A 26,379-nucleotide genomic window follows, 5' to 3' on the forward strand; every position below is an offset into this window, starting at 1 on the left:
TCACCGCTCACCCAGACAATGCAAGGTTGCACATGACATGAGACGGAAGTTTCTGCAGGGACGACGTTGCGCAGCCTTGGGGGCAAAGAAAGGTAACAGTCAAGTCACCGTGTCAGGTTCAGATCAGCTCTGCATTTTTCTCTGCTTGCATGTGGGGGACGATGGAACTAGCACCACCACACCACAGCAGCCAAGTGGCCTGATGGATGGATCCATTCAAACCTTATCACTGTGTTCAAACCTCTGCTGGATTTCTACTCTGTTTGAACAGCCTAGAGCCACAGAACAGGAGCAAGTGTGCTGTGCATGTGTCTCTTTCTCTGCAGGCTGATGATGCGTCTCCATGGACCATGATGACCAGCTACTTACACAATACACACCACATGCACAACGTGTTTGATGATCTCCACCAACCTAGACCAATTGGATCCTTGGATCCACGTCCTGATCGGGACGCCCAACCGTTCCATAATTGGTGAGCCCTCGTCACACAGCGCCATAAAAAGGGAGGTGGGGGCCAGGGCACAAGGCACGAGGTTCACCTGAGCCGCCAGACGCCCCACCTACAGTCCCTAAACCCTAACCGATCGAGAGAGGGGGTGCTGTCAGCGACGGAAAAACCGCCACCGGCCACCGCCGCCTCTGCATCGTCACCACCGTGACAGCGTCTTCGCCGCCGGGCTTCCCCGCGCCACCATCAGCAACCCCATAGCCAGCTTGTCTTCTATGAAGGCGGCCGATTGTTTGCACCTCCTCCACCCCCTCTCCCTCTCACTCTATCTGTTAATCCCGCACTAGTAGATGTTCGAGGACTCGCTGTTTATTCCAAATACAAATACGCATGCTAGATCTATGGCTCGTGATCCTGTTTTATTTCTATCACAGCGAAGAATAAACTGCACACGTATATATGCAGTATATGGATGGAGCATGCATGCAGTTGCAGGGTTCAATGTTTCAGTGAATTTGTGCTGATCATCGTCTCTTTTCCATCGGAAGGCTTGTTGCGCTGAAAAGTTAGGCTGAAAAGTACTGTTCACTTAATTATCGTGAGAGAGAAATACTGTACCATGGCTGATAAGTTCGAGCAAACATGGCTGGTTGGGGGTTGCTGGAAACGTTTATCACCTGAATGTCCGAATCGCGTAGCAGGCAGATGGCGGAGAGTACGTCGGAGACAGAGTACTGCTAGCTAGGGGAAGGGCAAAAGGAAAATCACGTGGAAGAAGAAAGCAGAGGCAACATGTGAGCTAGGTAGCTGTCAGCTGTGAATGATCTGATCTCCAAGTCCCCCACCTGCGTCCAAACCGATCGTTTCCCATATGCCATTGCCATGCAGAGTTTTCAGGAGATAGCCTTTCCAACGGCCCGGCACGGCCGGGAGAATTCACAGCACAGCAATATCCCATCAAGAATAGTACCCCGTGTACGATTGTCCAGTAGTACTAGACTCAAGTCTTGGACTAACCAAGTCGTCTCTGGAGTACAAAATCACAATAATAATATCGACTTGCTACTTACTACTGCTAATGATCCAGATGGTCAGGTGGACTTGTCCTTTACAGTGGCTGTGCAAGTCAAAACACACGAGCTGTAATTCTTCTACTAGTATTATTTATTAATCTGTAGCTGAGCACCTAGAACAGTGATACAGTACAGTACATGCCAATGCCATCTGTGGTGTCATGCCGCGGCGTGCCCACCAGCTGTCTTTACTGATGAAACACCCAGCATGTGACTGACTGAACCATGAGGAAAATATGGAAGAAACCACTTCCTTTTTATACTCTGGCAATGATAACTACTCCTAGGTGAGATGTGCTCATCCATGACACAGGAATCTGAATCTGTCGCTTGCATTGCATGCTTCCGTCGTGCTAATCATGCAGATGCACTGATCTATCGGCCGGTGACCATCATCATCATCATCATCGTACTACCTCAAACATATGAACATTGTGGTGGACGAAAATCTCTTCATTCGACTTCACCTACCTACCTTTACAGGACGACACAAAATAGCACCTAGAACATCTATCAATCAAGCGAGCAAAAAGAAAGAAAGAAAGAAAGGAAGGAAGGAAGGAAGGAACCGACTCTGAAGACTGAAGCTAGCTAGTGCTGTTCATAAAGCAGGCAGCATTCCGATTTGTCACCGAGCTCTGCGTCCTTCTTCCAAGGAATCTAATGCTTCCTGGCTCGTGGTGCTCATCTCCACCGCAACAGGCTCTCTGGTGGACAGGGATCGGTGGTGGTTCGAGTTGGTTGTTGACTGCGCTTGGCCCTCGCATTCAGGGTTAAGAACGTGCTCAAAGTACGCATGGGGCCAAAATCCTGCAACTCCACGGCAACACACATAAGCCAACTAGTCTTGTACTCTTGTAAAAGAGAAGAAAAATAAATCTTGGAAAAAGACATCATAGATGGACTGTGAGACAGACGCAGAGCACACTTTGGCCCATTATGACATCAGGCCTGCTCCAAGAAACAGGGCCTTTTTCTTAAAGAAAAAAACTGGGCCTATTTCAGCCCAGACCTAATTAAGCTCAGATAAACAAAAACGTTTGGTTTTTTTTTCCCTTGCACATTTCTTCTCTTTTAGTACTTTTTAGACAAACTAGCTAGCCCATCGATCCTTACTCTTATATATGGACTAAAATCTTAGTAGATGTAATTATTAAAAGTGTGTGTTTAGTACTATACCTAAACAATTTTTTTCTATGCTATCTTTATTTATTTATTTTCTAATTCGAAGCATTGGTGAACAACTGATGCCAACATGACCCAGCGGCGCATGTGCATAAGGTGTAACACATCAATAGATTATAGTGACAGCAGAACCTAGACTGCACCAGGTCACACATGTGATAGGGAAACTAACGTTTTTGACACGACACCGTTATGAATTAACCGAAATGGCATAGAATGATTTGTATGCAAGCCCTTGGTCCACTGATGGTGCAGATAAATACACGTAATGAGTAACCAAAGAGGTTCTCACAGCATATGGTACACATAGGGGTGGACCTAGTGTGGGGACTGTGGGGGCTCAAGCCCCCTACCCACCAAAGCTCCATGGAGTTAATAGAGAGGGAGAAGAGAGGGGAAGAGAGAAGAAAAAGGAGATAAAGAAGAAGAGGGGGGCTGGAGGAAGAAGGAAGACGAGCCCCTAAGAGCCATTATTCTTGTGTTCGCCCTCGAGACAATATTTACATGCACACTTTTCATATTAACGGTGCATTCATTGATGTAACCCTTCCTAATGTCATATTAATACATACTGTGCAATCTCTCTTCAGTTGTGATAGATTATCGATTATCTACATTTTTATTTCAACAATATCGGTACTGCTCTCCCTCATCCCCCCCCCCCCCCCCCCCCCCCCACCCACCCCCCACCCCTAGCACCTTCATGGCTTCATGTGTCTTCAATATGTATTTACTTGAAATCTTAGCTTAAGTTATGATGAATCTTATTGCAGCCTGCCTTATGAATCAAAATTTCAACCTTCAAACTTATTAGCTGCTAAGTTTTTTATTTGCATGTTAAGATGAAATTGTTGTGTTTATTATAGTTTTTTTTACTTACAACTATGTTTTGAAGTTCATTAAAAATAAGGACTATATGTTCTAGATTGTACTCCATGACATCTAAGATTGACGGCAATGCTACAATGCAACTCAGCTCTAGGAGATGCCAACAGTGCTACCCTCAAGAAATAATGTATTAATATTTGAATCTAACAACCATTGTGTTGCTCCAAATGAATCTTAAAATCCATGGAGGCCATGGCCACCTTTCTTCTACACTCACCTCCTCCGCTGCTCAAGGCCGGTATCTAATTTCCTCTATCAAAGAATTATATTTGTGGTTGTACTTTTATAAGAAAATATAATACTTACAATTATACTATCAATACAGAAATGCCATACATATTTATTTAAACTTTTTCCATAATAACATATGTTGGAAATTTAGATGTAAATTTGAGGGGATAGTTTAGTTTATTTTTTATAGCGGTAAATTAGGTAATTTAGATGCAAATAAAGCTATGGTATTACTAAAATGATTTGTCATAATGGCAATGTGGGTAATATAGATTTAAATTTAAAGGGTCGCTTTATATTATGAGTATGTTTCATAGTAGAGGTGAGCAATGCACAAACAGAATTAGGGGTTCATTTTATGTTGTTTCATAATGGCAGAGTAGCATAGGTGGGTATCTTTAAAAAAACAAAATAGATAAATACCTATTATTATCAATGAATATTAAAGACTACCAAATTGTTGGCTAGATATTTTTGAATTTTGCTATAACTTCAAGGATTTATCTCTTTTGTTGCGTCTTGTGTTGGATTCAAGCCTCGAACTAGTAATAAGTAAGAAGGTTACTAGTGACCTAATGTACCCGTTGACCATAACTTGTTAAAAAAAACTATACGGAAGCAGGTAGCATCTTTATATTAATTATATATAATCATAATTATAACTAATAATCAATTAAGAAGAAAATAGACATCTAAATTCATCTTGATGAGAAGTTGAATCTAAATGGTCTATGCATACATTTACTACACTCTCGATCAACTGAATTAGTTCAGCTTCCTATGCATGCTATGTTTCCAGCTGAGTTAACTCAGCTTCCCACGCCTGCGTATGTTTATAGAGGTAAGTACGGGGGTGTTACGTTACGTGTTATGTAATGTGTACGTGAGCGCTGTACTATGCTGGAAATAAACAAATGCAGGCTGGATTGTCGTTCGTGTAGCAACTGCACATGCACACCGGATGGCGGTGGGAAAAACTGCAGGTAGCAGAACGACGCAACCACCAACCCTGCAGGGACAACACCACACCACACACCACACCAAACCAAACGAGCGCGTGAGCCTGAGATCTCATCTCTATTCAGAACAGAAGAGAAGAGTACTCCGTAGTTGGCAGCAGATGGACTAATTCAGTTGAAACTTGAAACAGGGGAGAGTGCCTACCAAGAATCCCACCGGCAAACACGTCCTGCCAGTGGTGCCAGTAATCGTCCACCCGCGACACCGCCACCATCGCCGCCAGCAGCAGCGGCAGGAGCACGACGCAGAGCTTGGCCACGTGGCCGCGCCGGTCGAACGCCTTCATCTTGCCCGCCAGGAACCACGACAGGAAGCCTAGCCCAGCGAAGGACCCTGGAATAGAATTTTGGAGTGGAGGACATGAAGGAAAGGTATGTTCAGGATCAGTCAGCAGACTGTTGAATGTCTTGGTTTCAGAGCTGCAGCCTGCAGGTGGTCTCTGGTCGCTTACATGAAGAATGGCCGCTTGGGAAGCTCTTGTGCCCTTCTTTGATCACACTCGCGACGCCGTCGCATAGGACACCTCTTGTGATGTTGTCGTACTTCTGCAACGGAGCGAGCGAATCACTCATTTTCAGCGCACGATGCGGTGATAATCAAGAGCAAAAAATCAGAACAGAGAACTCACCGGCACTCCGTCGAGGAAGCATCGCCAGAAGAAGTTGGGGGCGCGGCCGGCCAACGCCGTCCTTGATCGCGTCGGTCAGGACGCCGGTGATGAGCACGGAGAACAGAAGCCCTGCTCAGCCACCCCACGTGAACCGAACCCACAAGTCAGAAGAGCCTGCAGAAGAACAGCTGAAAAAACTGATGGCGCGAGGGCCAATGCCCAAGAGCTTGCCTAGAATGGCGTGGTGCATGTCGTACACGTTCCTCCTCTTCAGGTACACTCCGACGAAGACGATGATCGGGCCGATCACCGCGTATATCTGCGCGGTTTAATTCCAAAGCAACAATCTTTTTACTAATCCACCAGAGATGAGTAATTCTGCAAGTTCTCTCGCAGGGATTAAAGGCTAGCTGTGTGTGTATATAGTATGTACCGGCACGGCCCAGACGGGCACGGTGTTGCTCTTCAACGGATACCGGAGGTCAGTGAGCATGTCCTCGCTGACGAAGCGGTGGAACGGTTCGATGAGGTTGAGCCCGACGTCGGCGGCGACGAGGAGGAGCAGCACGGCCCAGTCGAACCGGTGCAGGCTCGCGACCTTGCCCCCGTGCGTCTTCAGGTACGGGTGCGGAGGCCCCAGGCGGATGGCCGGCGGCAGCATCGGCGGTGGCATCTCCTCTGGCTGGTCTGGCTCTGGCATGGCAATCCAAGAACAAGATGGTGAACGAACGATCGCGTCATCGCATGGACAGGAGTCAGGACAGGAGGACAGTTGACGAAATCAAGGCGGAGGCGGGCTGGTACAGCTCCTACATGGCAGCTGCAACGGCCGGTTAGGAGAGGGAGCAGCAGCTTGTTGGCGCGACAGGTTGCAACCGCCGTGATCCGGACATGGCAAGCACAGGGGAAGGAGACGACACGGATGGAAATGGAACTGAACGCGCAGTACTCACAGAGGAGACAGGAGAGGCGTTGCGTGTTGCGTCCTGGCGGTCCTGCAGCTGCGCAGCTGCAGAGGTCAACGGCCTCGGCGTCCGCGACGAGACGATCTCCTCCGATCCGATCCTCGCGCCCCGCATGACAGCAGAGATGAACAGATCAGCTGCACAGACTACAGACTGATTGCACGATGGCAGTACATATAATGCGAGTTTTGCAGTTTTTTTTTTTTTGAAATTGGTGGCCAACCAGGGCAGTTGAAATCGGGCAGGGGCTTTCTGAGGCGGATTTGCAGGGAGAAGGCTGAATGCTGACCTGGGATGGTAGTTGGTTGCTTCAGGCTTGCTCCCCGAGCTTCAGCCTGTTTGGTTGATTGGTTGGTATAGTTGCTGGTTCGTTTATATGAGAGAGAAATACTGTTGGTTGGTTTATATGAATAGTATCTATGTGAGGAGGCTGACCAGCCAGCCCGCCCCAGCCGATCGGGCTGCTTGTTCCCCAGTTGGCTCTGTTCGGTTGATATATAACCCGACTGAAGCTGTTTTGTTGTGCGAGAAAAATACTGGTAGACTAGCTGCGAACAGGTACATGGTACGGTGGTAAAAACAAGAGAGGGAGAAAGCTTGTGTACCGAAGAAAAAGCAGGAGCAAAAGCTAACCTCGTACGTTTAGATCAGATAGATCCTAACAATCTTTAGATGATCCAATAAACTGGGCCAAAAACTTGCATGACGAGGTAGTCCTGCCTCAAAGAGCTAGGCCGGCCGGTGGCTCCAACTTGGCTCCATCTATGGCACGAGCCTAATCCGCCATAGTAAGGGCGACAGGAGTTTCAGTGAGTGATGGGTGATGAGTAGAGACAAGGGAGTTTTCGCAAAGAAGAGGAATCAGCCACAGCACACCATTGCTTCAACAAGACTCAAGGACCGTTGGATTCTCATCTGAGGGCCATTGAATTAATTTGATACTAGGCACCTCATTAGGATATCTCTTTGGAGAGGATTTTATTATGATAATGTCTTCTCTTCCTCCCACGCCCTAGTTTTCGAGGGCCCTGCTCAGCTACTACATCCTCTCTTACGAATGGGGGATGATTTGAGAATGAAGAAATGAAGTTTAATTAACGTTGGATCATGATCAGAGGGCGCAAAATCATCGACGCCAGAGAAAATAAGTACTTTGCATTTGACCCGAGGTAGACTACTCCCTCTTTTAGTCTTCTCTACGAGTGACATTTTCTTCTTTTTAGTTACTCCTCTCCATAAAAAGATGCAATTCTTATTTTGCGAGGAGTCAAACAATTTAAAGTTTGATCAAAGTTATATAAAAAGGATATAGTAACATTTATGTTACAAGTTAAGTATCATTAAATTAATTAGTTATAAAAGATATTTTGTAGTAAATCTAGTTGGAGACCTAAACATTAATACTATTTACTATAAACTTGTTCAAAGTTAAACTAGTTTGCCTTACATAGATTACGTAGTTGTATCCTTTTGTGGACGGAGGTAGTAACGTCACGGCATGTTGCATCAGCTTCCAGAGAGTAACCTACTTAAATTAAATTGATATAGAATATACAAGGGAACCATGATGTCATAATAAGGGCCTCTTTGATACTGCTCCTAGCCTGAGCTTTACTCTCAGCTTCCGTGGAGCCCCGCCAAACACTTAAAATGCAACTTGAATTTGGTGGGAAGTTGACGAGAATCACTTCTCCATTTATACTACAAGCTGGGAACTAAAAAACGCTCTCCACCGCTTCCCGCTGCTCTCTATTCATTTGTCACATAAATCACTTTAGAATTGATTCTCAACTGCTCTCCACCTTACTCTTACTAGAATCACTCCTTAAGAGAATCAAGAAGTGAAGCTCAAGAATAAGAAGTGAAGCTCTACTAAAGTGGCCCTGTGGGGGTATGGCCCCCAAGACATGGGCTGCGCCCCTAGGGGTGGTCCGGCCCACAAGGTTAAGGCGTGCACGGCGCTGCTCGGTGTGCACCGCAAGACATTGTATAGTACCAAATAGGCTACTTTACTTGTAACCCTACCTCCTCCAGAGTATATAAGGAGAGGTAGGGGTCCCCTAGCGGATAGGCTACATCAAGCTACTTGGTCGTCCAGATCAATACAATATACCAAAGACATAGGACGTAGGGTATTACGTCGATCAGACGACCCGAACCTGTCTAAATCGCTGTCTCTGCGCCTTGTGTCACCATTTGGTTCCTGATTACGTGCATCCCCACCGACAAAATCTACCATCGCGGGATGCCCCTCGGTGGACTGCCGACGATATGCTGTTGACAGTTGGCGCGCCAGGTAGGGGTGTGCGCTTGATCCCATGGCGAGCCAGATGGACCTCAAATCAACAACGCGTTCTCGTCATCAATCTCGTGGAGATCCATACCGGTCCACGACGACGATTCATCGCTGGCTACATCAGCCCCGCGACAGCAAATCCGAACTCGGAACCACCTTCGAGGTTGCCTTCACCAACAACTCACCGCCCGTCAGGTGCTTGCCGTCAACGCCGACCAGACAACGCCATACGCTGCCGACCAGATGCTCCGTCCAAAGCTAAGTCACGCTTTAATATTCTTCTAAATATTCTCCAATCTCCGTATATCGCCATAATGTTTCTCCGAACTGTTTTCTCCATATTTGCTCTCCAAACGATTTTCCGAACCCCCGAACAGTCCTGTTGATGCTCGGACGCCTCCAGAGACGGCCCTGTCTCCGGCTCCTCCCTACACGTGCTACGGGCTCCGCGCTCTGCGTTATGGGTGGTCGGCAGCGGCTCCTTGGTCACGCTTGTTCCTCCTACACGTGCACGAGCTCCGCGCTCGACGTTATGGACTATGGGCTAGCTAGGGCTGGAGACTCAGCTACACACTAACTGTTCGGGCGGTTTATATTAAACATAAATATATTTTCACGTCAACTGATCGCCGAACTACATACGCCGTTTCATCACCATTGCTATTTTCTCTCCAGAGTTCATTTATTTTTACATCATGTACTACCCGTTCTACATGTTTGTATTGCAGGATCATCGTCCAGGTGATCGGACCACCGGTGCTCGGACTTCTCCACCGATCAACTGGTCGGACCGCTTGGTTCATGGACTCCGTCGTCGACTAGTTGATCGAACTGTTCGCCGCTCGTGCTTCATCGCCAGCTACGCCGGTTACTCCTCAGCGCTCGGATTCTTCGTGCTCGAGGACTAAGTGGGCACACTTCACCGCACGGACGTCGGTGCTCGGACCTCGCCACCTACGCCGAGGACTCCTCGGTGCTCGGACATGGCCGCCTACGCCGGGGACTTCTCGGTGCTCGGACATCGCCGCCTACCCCGGGGACTCCTCGGTGCTCGGACATCGCCGCCTACGCCGAGGACTCCTCGGTGCTCGGACATCGCCGCCTACGTCGGGAACTCCTCGGTGCTCGGACATCGCCGCCTACGTCGGGGACTCCTCGGTGCTCGGACATCGCCGCCTACGCCGGGGACTCCTTGGTGCTCGGACGTCGCCGCCTACATCGGGGACCCCTCGCTCCTCGGTGCTCGGTCATCGTCAGCGACGCCGGGGACTCCTCGGTGCTCGGACATCGCCGCTTACGCCGGAGACTCCTCACTCCTCGGTGCTCAGACATCGCTAGCGACGCCGGAGACTCCTTGCTCCTCGCTCCTCGGTGTTCGGTCATCGCCGCCTTAGCCGAGGACTCCTCGCTCCTCGCTCCTCGGTGCTCGGTCATCGTCGCCTACGCCAGGGACTCCTCGGTGCTCGGTCATCGCCAGCGACGCCGGGGACTCCTCGCTCCTCGCTCCTCGGTGCTCGGTCATCGCCGCCTACGCTGGGGACTCCTCGCTCCTCGGTTCTCGGTCATAGCCAGCTACACCGGGAACTCCCTGGTTGGTCGGACATCGCCGGCTACGTCGGGGACTCCTCGGTGCTCGGATCTTGTTACGTCTCGTCGGTGTGCTATCAAGCTGCTCCATGCTGTTCGGATCAGGGTGTTGATCTTGGGCAGCACGTCTGGGGTCTTGATATGCACATGTCGGACGACGTCGGCAAGCTTTCAGACTTCTTTTTCTTTGACCCTGCTACAAGATTCATTCTTTATCTTCCAGCAGGCTCGGAGACTAAGTGGGCACACTTCACCTTGCGGTGAATGTGCTTGTTCTCATCTCGAGGCTACGTCCGGGGACTGGCTGCCTGCTCGGCTTGTCTTCTACTTTCTGACCCTGGCACCACGTGACTACGTCACCTACTGTCAGGCTCGGAGACTAGCTGTGGGGGTATGGCCCCCAAGACATGGGCTGCGCCCCCAGGGGTGGCCCGGCCCACAAGGTTAAGACGTGCACAGCGCTGCTCGGCGTGCACCGCAAGACATTGTATAGTACCAAATAGACTACTTTACTTGTAACCCTACCTCCTCCAGAGTATATAAGGAGAGGTAGGGGTCTCCTAGCGGATAGGCTACATCAAGCTACTTCGTCCAGATCAATACAATACACCAAAGACACAGGACGTAGGGTATTACGTCGATCAGACGGCCCGAACCTATCTAAATCGCTGTCTCTGCGCCTTGTGTCACCATCTGGTTCCTGATTACGCGCATCCCCACCGATAAATCTACCATCGCAGGATGCCCCTTGGTGGACTGTCGATGATATTTTGTCGACGGGCCCTAAACAACTTTATTTTTGTAGGCAGTCTATTGCACCCTTGCACATGATGGACACACACTTGCACTTTCTCACTCAAACTCACTTGAAGACTCGACCCTACTCTGCTCCCCCTTGCGTGTCCTCTGTGTGTGTGTTACATGTTCGCATCCAGCCATCCAGGCCGGCGTCTCCGCTCAGCGCCTATATAAACCCACCAATAGACGTTGTTCGCTACTTGTACATTCTCCACTCCCACTCTTCTCTAAAGCTACACATAGAGTACTGCTGCAATGTAGTCCAGGCCCCGCCGTTAGCACTTGATGCATGCGTCAATCCGACCTACCGGTGTTTTTCCTGTGCTTGGTGAGAAGGTCCCTGTTGGAGAAGCAGGGCACGTGCACTGACACGCCGGAGCACGGCCGCGCCGATCCATCGACCCCGCACACCTGCTGCGTGTAGGGGTGGAGATCGTCGGTCGAAGCGAGGAAAGCTCTTGCTTGTTGCTTCGGCTAGCTCCTGCACGTGCTCCCCTTCTCCACCATGGCCTTCTCACCACCTCCCGCAGTCCTGTTGACTTCTCTTATAATCCATCTTTTTTAACTTATTTTTTTCAACCAGAACAATATTTTCTCTCTCACAACAAATCAGTCGGAACAGTGCTTCAGTTTTTTTTCAGCGAAACGAATCGGCCCATTGTCACGATCCATGGACCTCAGCTACGCCGACGATGCTTCTGTCGTCTCGTCACTGGGTGATCGACGGCTGAACCTTGGTGCTGCGGCTGCAGCAACACGAGCAAGCAGGGACAGCTGCATCAGTGGCGTGTAGCTTGGAATCGTCAACCAAGAAGAAGAGATCCATGATCGCGTCTCTGTTCGACATAAATGAATGTTGCTTTAAGCCTGTCGCCCTTACTCTTCGTGACTAAGCATGTGGAGACGATTGGATCGTGCTCCTCCATTGACCGACTCCACGGTCAGCTACGAGACCAAACAGCGTTCAGAGAATCTGAAAGGACGGCACGGGTTTCATAAGCTGATGCCGTCTCATGTGCGGGACTGGATCGGCAACAGTGATCTGATTGCAAAGTGATATGAGGGCAATGAGCGTTGGTGTAATCCTCTCTACTCCGTGGAGCGCGCGATTAGTTGCGTGTTTATATAGCACCAAGTCCGTGGTAAAGGGGTTATTACATCGGTGGTTACAAAGTATTGTCCGGCAAAGATAGGTCTCAACAAAAGAACCTATCACTCTCCCTATTCCTATGCTGGTACAAGAAGATTTACATCAATTCAGTTACAACTCCAAGAGGCATACAACTCTATCTTTAATCGCCTCCTTAGTCAGAACTCAGAACTCATAACTAGATCCAGACAAAAAACCCATAGCTTGTTAGCTCTCTCGGATTTTTCAAATGAGCCAAGCCAGCATTTTAACTTGTTAAGTTAATGAGCTAGCTCACAGACTAAACAAGCCAAATACTTGATGTTATGAGTTATGATGTATGCATGATATTGAAGTCTGAAACTCATGTATTCTATGCATATTATTTCATAAAAAATATTATATATTTATTTTTGCTTTATGTTTGTATAGAACAAGTTAGCAATTGCTAATTTATGTGTTCGATGTGGTTGTTAATGAGCTAGCTCACGCACCAAACAAGCTGAGCTGGACTATCTGGGTAACTTAACGAGAGCAAGTACAATAATGGTTTTACAGCCAAGCTAATAATGATGATGTGGATGAGAGATGATAGAAGAGAGGAGAGAGATGACAGCTTGGCTCTCTCTTTTTATTTTTTATTTTTTATTTTTGAAGCAACAAGAGCTTGGCTTTCATGCAAGCAATAAGCTGGGCATAAGAGCCTATGCAGTAGTGGGCCCAAGTAACAAGTGTTGTGAGGAGGAATAGAAAAGAGAAACTTTTTGAAGACAAATAGGGAACAATTATTGTATAACTTGGCTCTTAATTATAACTTGACTTATAGCCAAGACACTTGGCTCAAAAATTATTGACCTTGCTCTAACCATCTAACGAGTCAAGCTGGCACGCTATCTGGTTCTCATAACTGTTATGTTGCTCTTGAATTTTTCTAGATGCCGAACATTTAAAAGGTTTTGTGAATCCATTTGCCACTTGATCACCAGAAAGAACAAATCAAGTTTTCGACATTTTTAGTCACTCATTCTCTAACAAAATGCTAATAAACATATTCTATGTTTGCTCCATGCATAAGCAGGATTTGAACAAAGATATTTCATCCAATATTATCACACTATAATGAAATAGCACGAGGACTTGAAATCCAAATTCTTGCAAAAAAATTTAATCCACATATTTTTCATGAGTTGCATTAGCGCAAGGGTTTTTAGACTCAGTACTATACCTTTAAAGTGTAGCTAGCTTACAATACATACAACACACCACATGGTACAAGATTGGAGACCAAAAAATACAATAAATCCATTAGCTGACCTTCTATCATCCAAGCTACCATCCTATATTTATCCCGACAAGGGGGGCATGCTCCTCGGCCAGAAGCACTGTCCACGGCGACGTAACTTTTTTCCGTCGTTCGATCGCGGGATGGAGGGTGCTGATTCCTTGAATTAGCTTCAGATGGTGCTTAGTTTCTAGCTTCCATTGGCTTTAGTCTCCTATGTCACTTGCTTCGGCTTCTTGCCGCTTACCGGAGCGCCTCGGTTTCTGCCCGATCGGCCTTCTTGGCCCGACGACCTCGGTCGTTCCTCCTCTCGTCCTTTCACCCTCTTCGCTGCACATCGTCTTCCTCTGCTCGCTTCTCTTGAGTGCCTTCCATCCGCCCCAACACCCTTTTCGCTGCACATCGTCTTCCCCTGCTTGCTCCGCCTGAGTGCCTTCCGTCCGCCCCTACACTGACGCCGCTTTGCTCCGCCGTTTTGCCTTTGGGTTCGCCTCTGCCAATGGCTTCGTTGGTGGATCTCATGGAGGAATATTTGATTTGCGCCATTGCTCTGCTCCTTCCTCCGCCGAGTGTGCCGTTCTTGGTGGATTCGGTTGGGGGAAAGGGGCTGCTGCCAGGGAGTTCCATACCTGCTTATGCTTTGTTTTGCGCCGTTTCAAATCTGCTCGGCTTGAGGTAACACGGCGCTCCTTCACCACAAATACACTCTGTTCCAGTTACTGATTCATGTAGATTCTTACACTGATATGTTACTGTTGTTTTTGGGTTCTTGCCACACGAATCAAGGGACGCAAACGGTTGTTGCAACTGTTTGGAGATTGGCCATGGTGTTTTTTGTGAAAAAATAGAGTGTGTCTAAATTTTTTTCAAAAAACGCCTGTAGTTTTCCACAGGTGAATCAGTTTTCAAAATAAAATGAAATCGATTTGTTTCAACGAAATCGATTTGTTTCAGAACGAGCCTCCTGTGCCTGCTGATTTGGTTCAAAATTGTGACCATGTTCTCCCTCAATTTTTCCTATCTCTGTATATTGCGCGAGGTTGCTCGCCGCTGCTGTCTACCTTATGTAGCTTGTATACATGAAATAGGTGACGGTGGCGAACACATATATGGGATATAGGTTGAGCTTACGGCCAATGTAGTTTAGACAACCTCTAAAACACTATTTTTCTGGGCTCAGGATGCTTTACATGATAATTTCGCCTATGAGGCAGTAGCATTGCAGACTCTTATAGTCTTACAGAGCATATATGGATTTCTGGTTATTGACTACATCATCCATGGGCTGCAATTATATAGAGATCTAGCTCATTATTTGTTTCCTGTTGCTAATAGAGGGGCCCAGCTTACCAGATTGGTCGTTGCAGCGTCAAATGAGGACCCAGTGTCTTTTTCAAATGTTGCAATGTTTGCGCAGCAGTTACTAGATGAGCTTACCTGTTAGTTTACCATGGTTGAGTATTAGGGTGCTTCTAAGTTTACATTTATCTTTTAGGTTTCACGTTTTTTTAGTTCTCCCTATTGTATGTGCAGCTATGTTAATAAAGAGGTAATGCTGCTTATTTTGTTGCTTTCCAAATCTTCTTCTTCCTTATTTATTCTTTATGGCCACCTTATTGTTTCTTTCTTACCACTTAAGATATGTCCACACCTTCTCCATTCTTATGTGCTTACATTATAAACAAAAAAAGGAAATCATTGCTCCACGTTCCTGGTCTGTTACCTTATGCATGATCATGTAATTTTGTTGTTGGTAAACCGAGACAACCTCATGAACCAGACCCACTAGATAAGCAATTGGTTATGATCTATTTTTTCCGTCAAAAGACCTACTTTCATTGTTATATGTCTATGATAAGATGCGCAGCCTTCATCGTGTATGGAATACCAAGTTCAAATGCCTGTTCCGCTTTCGTGTATGTACACTGCTTTTTATGTCATTCGCCTTCTTGTCTGACCAGTGTCCAGAGGTGTATCCAAAGGCCTGGTTGTTATATTGTTTTATTATATCTAACAATGTATGCCTATATTTGTCAGCGGATGCTTCACTGCATATAGATGCCTCTGCTGCAGGCACATTGAGGCGCCGCCGAGCAAGAGGACGTATGTATCCTCCTGCCTATAGGCTAATACATTTAGGGATACTCTTATATTGATCTGCTTCTTACCTATGTTGTTCTTGAATCAACCAACAATTCCTCTTCTCGTATACAGAGCCCTGATGCAACAACCTATAGACAAAAAAAGAAGAAAGCTCCTAAACCAACATCGTTGTGTGTGGGGAGGTATTGTTACAGTCTTCATACTACCTGTTGTTTCAGTGTGCTTTAGACGCCACCGTGTTTTAGACCTACGTCTCCTATACAGGTGCTGCTACCGTGCACAGTTCTGACCTACAGTGCGGTCAATTTGATGAAGAGTTCATAGAGGCTCTCAAAGGTCACAATCCTATCTCCTTATGTCCTCATTACCTTCACCGCTGTTTTCAGCCCCAATCAATTATTCCTACATTATCAATATTTACCTATCTCTTCCATCAACAACCTATAGTGTCATATCCTGGTAGATCCTGCTATGGAGGACCAACCCAGGAATGCTGCAACTGTCGTGCCATTTTCTGGCATGCTGAGAAGATTGGCCGAGAATCCTGAAGCACCTCTAGATCTATTATCTACAACAAATGTTGTAAAGGAGGCAGAGTTGTTATTCCGCCTTTTCTTCCTAGACCTAAACCCTTGGCATCTTTAGCAACATTTGATGGAGGATCTGTTTCTAATAAGTTTATGAAAAACATAAGGCGATACAATTGCCTTTTTGCATTCACCTCTATGGGAGCCAACATAGATCGAACCATGAACGATGGCAGGGGTCCACCGGTTTTCAAAATTTCTAGACAGATCCATCACCGCATTGGTGCTATGCTGCCTCCAGATGGCCACTCTCCAAAGTTTATTCAGTTATATGTATATGATACATCCAGCGAAGTTGATAACATAATTGCTTCTTTAGATCATGAGGACAGAAGAGAATCAGATTTGGATCCTACAATTGTGCAGTCCTTGGCTACCATGCTTGATACTCATAACTCATTTGCGCAACAGTTCAGAATGGCTAGAGATAGATTGGCAGATAATGATGCTGAAGATTTTGTTATCCGCATTGTTGGGCCAAAAGATGGAGATCCACTCCAATATAGTTTACCAACCACTGACCAATTAGCAATGCTTGTAGTTGGTGATTTTAGTCTCGACGCATTTGAGCGAGACATTATTGTGCAAAAATAGACAGGAGACCTCCATCAAATCTCTGCTTTGCACCCCGCTTTCATGGCGCTCCAATATCCTTTGTTGTTCCCATATGCTAAACGTGGTTGGCAGACTGGTGTGTTATATACTGGAGCTACTCAGTCATCACAAAATGCTCATGTCAAAGTAACAATGCAGGATTATTATTGCTACATGTTTCACTATAGAAAGAATGAACCCAATCCTTATCTATGTTATGGAGCCTTATCTACTCAAGCCAAGGTTGATGCTCGTGCTTGCGTCGATGAAAATAGACTCCAGTACATAGTAGATCACCAGGCTGATATCAGAATGGAGAGTATCCAAGGAATCTACGACACAATAAGCAGAGGATCAGAGGAAGGTAGTGAGGTTGGGAAAATGACTGTGCTACCGGCGTCGTATACCAGTGGTAGGCGTTACATGATATAGAACTATCATGATGGTATAGCCATCTTCCGAGAATATGGACCTCCTAACTTCTTCATCACATTTACATGTAATCCTAAGTGGTTAGAGATCAGCAAGGCTATCTTTGACCCTGGTCAAAAACCAAGCGACAGAAACGATCTGATTGTCAGAGTCTTCAACATGAAATTAGAAGAGCTTCTGCATGACCTTAGATGTGGGACACCCTTTGGACCTTGCAATGCAGGTATTATAACCTTCGTTTCTTCCGTATAAACCTTCATGCCTATGTTTGTGTGCATACGTCCTCATTGACATACTAAGATCCTTCTATTTAACTGCAGTGCTTCATACCGTCGAGTTTCAGAAACATGGCCTTCCACATGCGCATATAATTCTTTGGACTTGCAAAGATACATCTGATCCGACTCCCACAATGATAGACACATATGTATCTATAGAGATCCCTAATCCAAAACAAGACCCATTAGGTTATGCCTTGGTTGCAGAACATATGATACATGGACCTTGCGGTAAAGACAATCCTAGGTGTCCATGCATGAAAAACAAGAAGTGCTCAAAACATTTTCCCAAACCATATCAGCCAGAGACTACAGTTACCTCTGGTGGTTTTGTTGTGTATAAAAGGACTCAAAATAGCCTCTTTGTATTTCAAGAGTGGTCTTCAATTGGATAACAGATGGGTCGTACCATATAACATGCTTCTATTAAAAAAATATCAGGCACACATAAATGTTGAGTGGTGTAATAAAACAACCTTTATCAAGTACCTCTTCAAATATGTGACCAAAGGAGCAGATTGTAGTAAGGCTTATCTACAAAGGGTCCAAAGAGGTCAGCATGCACCATATGACGATGGAACACAGACTATAAATGAAGTAAAAGAATATCTTGATTGTAGATATATTTGTGAGCAAGATGCGTGTTGGAGAATGTTTGGATATGATATTCACAGGCATTATCCAGCAGTAGAAAGAATGCCCGTACATCTTCCCAATGAAAACTTCATAACTTTTAGAGCCCGAGCCAAAATGGACAAGTTAGTGTCCGTAGAATTTTTGAGGAGAACAATGCTGACTCAGTGGTTTGTATGCAATGAAATATTCCCTGAAGCTAGGACATTAACCTATCCAGAGTTTCCCTCCAAATGGATATGGGATCAGAGAGATCGAAGCTGGACAAAATGAAAGCAACAGCATGGTAAGATAGGCCATCTTCACTATGTGCATCCATCAGCTGGAGACCGGTACTACCTTCGGATGCTACTGCTCATAGTTAAAGGGGCAACAAGTTATGAACACCTCAGGTTCCATAATGGCACATACCACTGTACATTCAAAGAAGCATGCAGATCCCGTGGGCTCCTTGATGATGATCAAGAATGGTATAATGCTTTTGATGAAGCAGCAGCTTGGGCCACTTCACCATAGCTACGAAGCTTATTTGTCACCATGTTACTGTTCTGTGAAGTGAGTGACGAAAATACCTTCTTTGAAAAAGTATGGCGTCATCTAGCTGATGATATCATCTATCAGTACAGAGATATGATCGGTGATCCTAACCATGTGTTGCCTGATTCAAGGCTCAAAGACTACTTGCTAGATGAACTTTGTGCTCTTTTCTCACAGAGTGGTAGAAGCATAACTGATTTCAACTTACCTCCTAAGACACATGCTGAATATCCTATTCTACACAATCGTCTCATTGAAGAAGAGCTATCATATCCAATCGATCCATTGATTGACATAAACAATCCAACTGCCTCTCTCAATGAAGATCAAACAAATGATTTTCATACAATTGTTAACAGAGTGCAGCAGAAGCAAACTGGTTTCTTTTTTGTATCAGGGTATGGAGGAACTAGTAAAACATATTTATGGAATCGAATAGTTGGTTATCTTAGAGCACACAACAAAATTGTTTTGGCTGTGGCATCATCGGAAGTAGCAGCCTTGCTTTTACTAGGAGGTCGTACAGCTCATTCAAGATTCAAAATACCTTGTGAGGTAGAGGACGATATGATCTGTGATGTTAGCAGAGGCACCATGCTTTCTGAACTCATTGAACTAACAAGTTTAGTTATTTGGGATGAGGCACTTATGGCTAACAGAAAATGTTTTGAAGCCTTGGACCGTACATTCCGCGACATAGAAAAAGTGAAAAATCCTCAAGCTGCACACATTGCATTTGGTGGCAAAGTTGTCATCTTAGGAGGAGACCTCAGACAAATCTTGTCTGTGGTCGAAGGAGGAACCAAACAAGATGTTATCAGTGCGACCGTAATCACATCTCGGCTCTGGGTTCATGTAGAGATATTAAGCTTAAAACAGAATATGCGGTTGATATGTTCAGTGGATGATCCATACCAACAACAAGAGGTTGCTGCATTTAGTAAATGGATATTAGATATTGGTGAGGGCAAAATACCATCTGTCGCAAAGGACGGTGAAGATGAACCAAGCTGGATCACAGTACCACACGAATTACTCTTACCTGCTGCTGATGATAAACTTGCAGCTATTGTACAGTCAATGTATCCTAACTTTGAAAGTAGATACAAAAACCCCGCGTATCTTTCGCAGAGAGCTATACTAGCTCCAACAAATGAACTTACAGACACAGTCAATGAGTACATGGTTCCTTTGGTTCCTGGCACAGAGAAGGAATATCTGAGTTCGGATAGTATCGCTAAATCAACTGCGCAGCATGAAGCATACGATCTCCTATATCCTATTGAGTTCCTTAACTCAATTAGTGGTAACAATTTCCCACAGCATAGAATTGTACTAAAAAAAGGAGTTCCTATAATGCTGCTGCGCAACTTAAATCAAAGAGCGGGTCTCTACAATGGTACAAGATTGATTGTTACGTCAGTTGGAGAATGGACAATTGAAGCTATGATTATGAATGGATGTCATACAAATCAAACATTTGCCATACCACGCATTACTCTATCTTTGAAAAGTAACAAATATCCATTTGTACTGCAATGGCGTCAGTATCCTGTAAGAGTTTGCTATGCCATGACAATCAATAAAAGTCAAGGTCAAACATTGTCTACCGTCGACATCTATCTAAAAAAACTAGTTTTCACACATGGTCAGTTATACGTAGCGGTTTCAAGGGTAACAACAAAACAAGGACTCAAAATCTACATAGAAGATGACGAAGCCATGCCTACTAATGAGACAAGGAACGTTGTTTACAGAGAAGTTCTGCAGCATCTATCTTAGCGACTTAATGTATCCTGTTCCTGTTAATAGTTTTCATGCAGATTGTTCCTCGTGCCTATATATTGATAATGAAGGCACCTTTGCTGCTGCTAATATTTTGGTGTCGCGGTTGCATATACGAACAAAGTAATCTTCTGAGGTAGTATAAACACATATGTACAGTACCTAGGGCCAGCTGTATGTGCTCTATTTTAGGCAAAGTTTACCGTGTACAACAGATGTAAATAGTATCCATCAAAATATACGACAGTGTAATATAGTTGCACCCCTTTTGTTATTACCCAATGAATGAAATGGTTACCTTTGCTAATTTACATTTGCAACATCGCCTACACACCTTTTTTATTTTTTTGTTTCTGTAATTGCGATGAGGCCTTTATAGTACCATATATACATACATATATAGTACTAAATTGTTGCTACATGTATGACAGGTGCACCATGCAGGAACCAAGCTTTCTTAATAATCTAGAGAAAGGTCGCCACTCGCATGGCATTGTTGTTCGGGTCATTAGAAAATGGATCCACTATGAAAACAATGGTCAGGGTCCGCCTCTCTACGTCGGCATGGTTCTAGCAAATGCAAAGGTATTAGCTTCGCTTTTTTGCAATACACTATTCACAATGCTTCTATGTGCAGTGCAAAAATACACCTATATCACCATCTGAAACATGATCTAATTGAGTTCATGCTTGTACCAACAGGGAAATGCTATATATGCTGAAATCTCAGATGACCTGATTAAAGACAAGGCCCATCTTTTCGGTATCGGCAAAGTTAATGTTGTCAAAAAATTTATAGTTAACAATGCGAAAAAAGCTACAGACCAGTTGATAAGAACCTCATGATATATGTCACTGACTACACATCAGTTGAGCTTGTACGAAATCCCCCGCGCTCAATTCCAGAATACATTTACAGAATCACTCCGTTACGATCTATCAAACCAGCACGTGTTGTGTGCAATTTGATAGGTAAACTATTCTTCCATTGAACTGTTCTTGCATGACTTTTCCTGTGTATTCTATAATGCCAAGGTCCTAATACTTAGAATATTTGAATTGTTGCCTTGTAAGATGTTCTAGGATATCTCATCAAGTACGAAGCAGCTCACACATTTGTTCCAAAAAACACAGAGAAAGCAAAAACACTCAGGGAAATCTACATCAAAGATCTAGGGTTTGTATATGACATAAGAATCATGATTTATAAAGTAATAGCTACCTCATGTTCCTTACATCTTATTTTCATGCAGAGAAAATGTTTTGAAAATTACTCTATGGGGTGATCAGGCCACAGGTTTCAATATTGACAATGTCTACGATGCCACAGCTGGTAATCTCATCGTTTGCCTCATCGTTGGTTGCAGTGCACAAGAGGATTTTAAAAATAATGGTACTACCTTTTCTAAAATTACACCGAACATTACTAAATATATCTATCATTGTTTGTCATCAAATGCAATTACATGTTCAAACTATAGACAAAACATGTTTGACTGGAACCTCAGCCTGCACTTACTACTTTAACCCCAGCATTCTAGAAGCCCGTGGTTTTCACTCTAGGTACAAATCTATAACAACAAAAATCATACATACTTCCCATGTTTCAGCTCTAATCGTACCATCAATTGTATCACTAGGTTCAAGAATACTCCAGTTTATATTGAGCAGCCTGCACGAGAGGAGGAACCAGCCCCAACTGCGATTGAAGATGTCCAGCTGTTAGAGAAAACTATAGCAGAGCTCAACAATGTCGATCCCTTTGATGATGAGGTGCATATTTACATTTCTATGCCTTCCCTCTTCACCACCATGTAGTTTCATGTCTGATTCTATGTCTCATACTATACTATACTATACTATACTATACTATACTATACTATACTATACTATACTATACTATACTATACTATACTATACTATACTATTTACCTTATTTACCAGTTCAGTACCAAAACATCTATGGAAATACTATAACATTCTCCTAACTCTATATTGTATTACAGGAAACAGGTCCATACAAAGTTACAGTAACAATCGTGTCAATCATAAATACTTCAAACTGGTGGTACATGGCTTGCAAGCCATGCAAAAAAGGCAGAACAACAGCTAGATGCTAGTTACAGATGCCCAAAATGCGATGGCACAAACACAGTTCCTAGGTACCTAATATTCATGATACCCCTCTTTCAAATGCAGACATGAATGTACTATTTCCAGCAAAAAAATAATAATAACTTCACCTCTGTATAACATGAGCAGGTACTTACTATCATTTATGGCTAAGGATTCCACAGATGAAGCACGTTTCTTTGCGTTTGACGACGAAGCAACCAAAATGATTCAAAAAGATTGTCAGGCGCTGATCAACCCATTGTATGCAAAGGATGCATTACCTCAGGCATTGTAGAACATACTCAACAAGAAATTTATATTATCAGTTGATCTTACTAATGAATCTTGTAAGTGTAAAAAAGAGGCAGTACCAGGTAAAAGCAATTTTAGAAAGACCAGCAAAGCACGGTTCCACACAGGCAATTTCCACATCTCACTATGATCCAACACAAGGCACAAGTTCAACTCCAGTCATTGAAAGCCCACATCGTTCAAGCGAACTCCTTTTGATTGAATCGACAACACAATCTATAAGCAACTTCTACATCTCTTGAAGTATACATATTTGACCATAAACTCTGCTCACTATGATCTCAACATTATAGACTCCAGCACCTGCCATTGCAACAGACCACGACACCTCCAAAGATGATACAGACAGGTACACAACCACCTATAATTCTATGTTTAGTTACTGTGCAAGCCATAACCAACTACCTATTAATCATATTTCTCTGATCGGTCTCTGTTGCAAATCTTATTTCAACCTATTATTCATCACACACAATATATATCTGATCCATATTCGAATTCCTGTAAGATCACCAACAAAATGATCCAGTGCTCGCAAAAACCTATTTGGACATACTGATTCAGCAGCTGGTGGAGACAGTGAAGAAGAAGCACATAATGACAACCTGAGCGCACACTCGTCCCAACCAAAATCAAAGAGGTATGATTCCAGACATGACCTCATAATCATTTTACACATCAACACAATCTGCACTCAGATGTTTTAAACATATATGCTCTATCTCATAATAATTCAAATTTATGCAGGCAAAAAAACATTGCGCACAGCAATGATGGAGATGATGGGTCAAAGAACTGAGGTACGGTTGTTGCTGTCAAAAAATACAAGCACCTACAAACACACAAAACCACACCTAACACTTAAGATTCATATGACAACCAGATATTCCTTACAAAATTAGTTTACATTGAGTTAATTCTCTTTGTTTTTCCCAGATAGATGGTACGGACATGTCACCAAAACACGACAATCTTTTGCTGCCAAAAGAAATGTAGGATGAACAACAAATACATAGCTTCTAACCTGTTCATGTGTACAGTGGTGGACTGCGTTCAACCACTTTGTGTGTACACAGAACTTCAATGCGTACCTATTCCCTAAGTAGCTTCAAAACACCTTAGCTCTTGTCTACTATTTGCCATCAGACATATCGTGCTGGATACTATGTCAGCCAATGTTTATAAAATCTATCGTATGTGTATGAAACCACCTGTTTATCGTGCTATTGATCTCTTCCGGTGTGGTATACAGAATTGTTCCACTCACAGCAAAAAACAAACCCCACCGATCTGAGCACTTATGTTACATTATATACGTTCATGCTCGTCATGATTCATACACGATCTACACAGCTCGCCTGATCCGATTCTTAGTTCATACACGATCTACATAGCTCGCCTGATCCAATTCTTTTATAGGAAGGAAGAGAGAGCACACAAAGAAGATGAATATGCCGCACATGAACCAGATGGTCCGGCCGTGAAGCTTCCAAAAGTGTCTGGTCCCTTGCATTTGCTCCACACCACCTCATTCAATATAAAAAAAAGAGGAACGGGCCATCCTCAACCCTCTTCTTCGTCGGCCCACCTATCTAGATTACAAAGAAAACACTCACAGAAAAAAAGAAGACACCGTCATAAATTCTTCACCTTTATCCTCATCGCCAACCTCTCATCGCTTTCCGCTCACACTTTCGCTTCTACCGTCATCGTCAGCTCCACCATTGGAACGCTCTACAGTCCACCTACGCACCAATCAAGCAGATCAGCTCCACAGAGAAGAACGAGCACTAACCTAGACCCCTACTCGCACAGGTAATCTCAAACTCCCTCTTTTAGTGCTTCACTGCCACCCGTAATCACACCCCGCGCTACAGTACTGTACAGCCAACGGCTAGTACACTATGGTTTCCCCTAGATTTGTTTTGGATTTTCATAGATGCAAACCTAACAAAGACTTACCAAGCCTTTGCCTGCTCCATACCCGTACACATGCGAATAAATCTAAACTTGACTTGCTTCTATGTAAAAAAACTATAGACACAGCGCATATAACGACAACTTATTACATATTGAACTCTCTTTGACACTCATGCTATTATACGTACTAATTAAAACGTTCAGCTCTATGTAGATGGCAACTCGTCGATTCACCAACCTCAAGATTATCGACATCAGCGACTTGAAAGATTTGAACACCACTGTGCTAAGCAACACAGTCCTTACAAGTGTTCCAGAACAAATCCAGACCTCAATCAATACTTACGACCTGGTCGAAGCAATCCAGAACCAGCATCAAATCCCACTTCAGGTCCAGCATGTGTCATACTATGGACCAGGCTACTTTCTTCGCCTACCTACATCAGCAGCAAAGGCTTATCTGCTCCGACATGGCTTTGTGTATGTCCACAATTTCATAATTACTTTTGTGCCATGGAAACCAGACTATGGATCAACTATAGTACCACTTCGAGACATCCTTACCTCTGTTCCATTCAACCTACACCTAGCTAGAGACAAACGCCTATTAGATCCTTATGAAAGACTCACCATCCAGGTTTCTGGGACACCACCACAACTGTACTGTGCATCAACAGTTGACAAACTCTTTGACAACCTATGTATCATCAACAAAATCCACTTCATACCAGCAGAGCTTGATTTTGACATTACTGCCCATGGCCAGCTCTCTACAATTCCTAACACAACACACATAGGTCTTAGAGGACTAAACGGACAGAGTGAGATTGTGCACATTTGGCCACTAACATATGAAACTTTGACCGACCAAATGCAAGGCAGAGACACGCCACCTGAGGACCGCGTCTCCGAACTTTGAGGTAATTATACGTACCACACTAATACCATGATGCATTTGTACAGAACCAGTACTAAACTATAAACTCACACACCTTTTCTCCTATTTCACAGGATATTCAGCACTCAACACATCAGACTGCGAGCGCCTGTTCTGTTCTTCTGATGACGACGATGCAACATCTCGCCTATGAGGTACAACCAAAGACCCCCCTCAGTACTATTTTTGCTAGTACTAACTCAATATCATGAACCATGCCAGACTTTTACTATTATATCAGAAATATACAATTTTGTTTCCGCCTGAACCAAACCAAACAACAAATTATACTCTTCTTTGTATCAGGTCCACTGAACAACACCTCAGCCTCAGCCTCTGAATGAAGAATCATTTCCAACAAAGGCAACAGACATTGATCCTGCAACCAAGCAAACTTTCCTCCGCTTCAGCCTCAACGCGTTCAAATTTCTAGGTGTACACAACAGTTCTACGCTCGACACTTCCAACGATAACACAGATGCCTACTGATCCATGTCCATCATGAGCACCACCAGCACCTACCTATCCACCTATGAACATTACCAATGCAGTAGCAAATTATATTGTATAATATGTACTCCTTCTCGGTAGGCCAAACTTTAGTAGTTCATCGACACCCTATATTGTATAA

The 26,379-nt window shown here is 44.4% G+C and overlaps 1 pseudogene; it reads right to left on the reverse strand.

Moving 5' to 3' along the window:
* Window positions 1-1,678: 1,678 nt before the first annotated feature.
* On the reverse strand, window positions 1,679-6,741 carry LOC136518594 (lipid phosphate phosphatase 2-like; annotated as a pseudogene).
* Between the last annotated feature and the right edge of the window lie 19,638 nt (window positions 6,742-26,379).

The sequence above is a fragment of the Miscanthus floridulus genome, chromosome 17, assembly GCF_019320115.1.
Source record: "Miscanthus floridulus cultivar M001 chromosome 17, ASM1932011v1, whole genome shotgun sequence".
Taxonomy (NCBI): Eukaryota; Viridiplantae; Streptophyta; class Magnoliopsida; order Poales; family Poaceae; genus Miscanthus; species Miscanthus floridulus.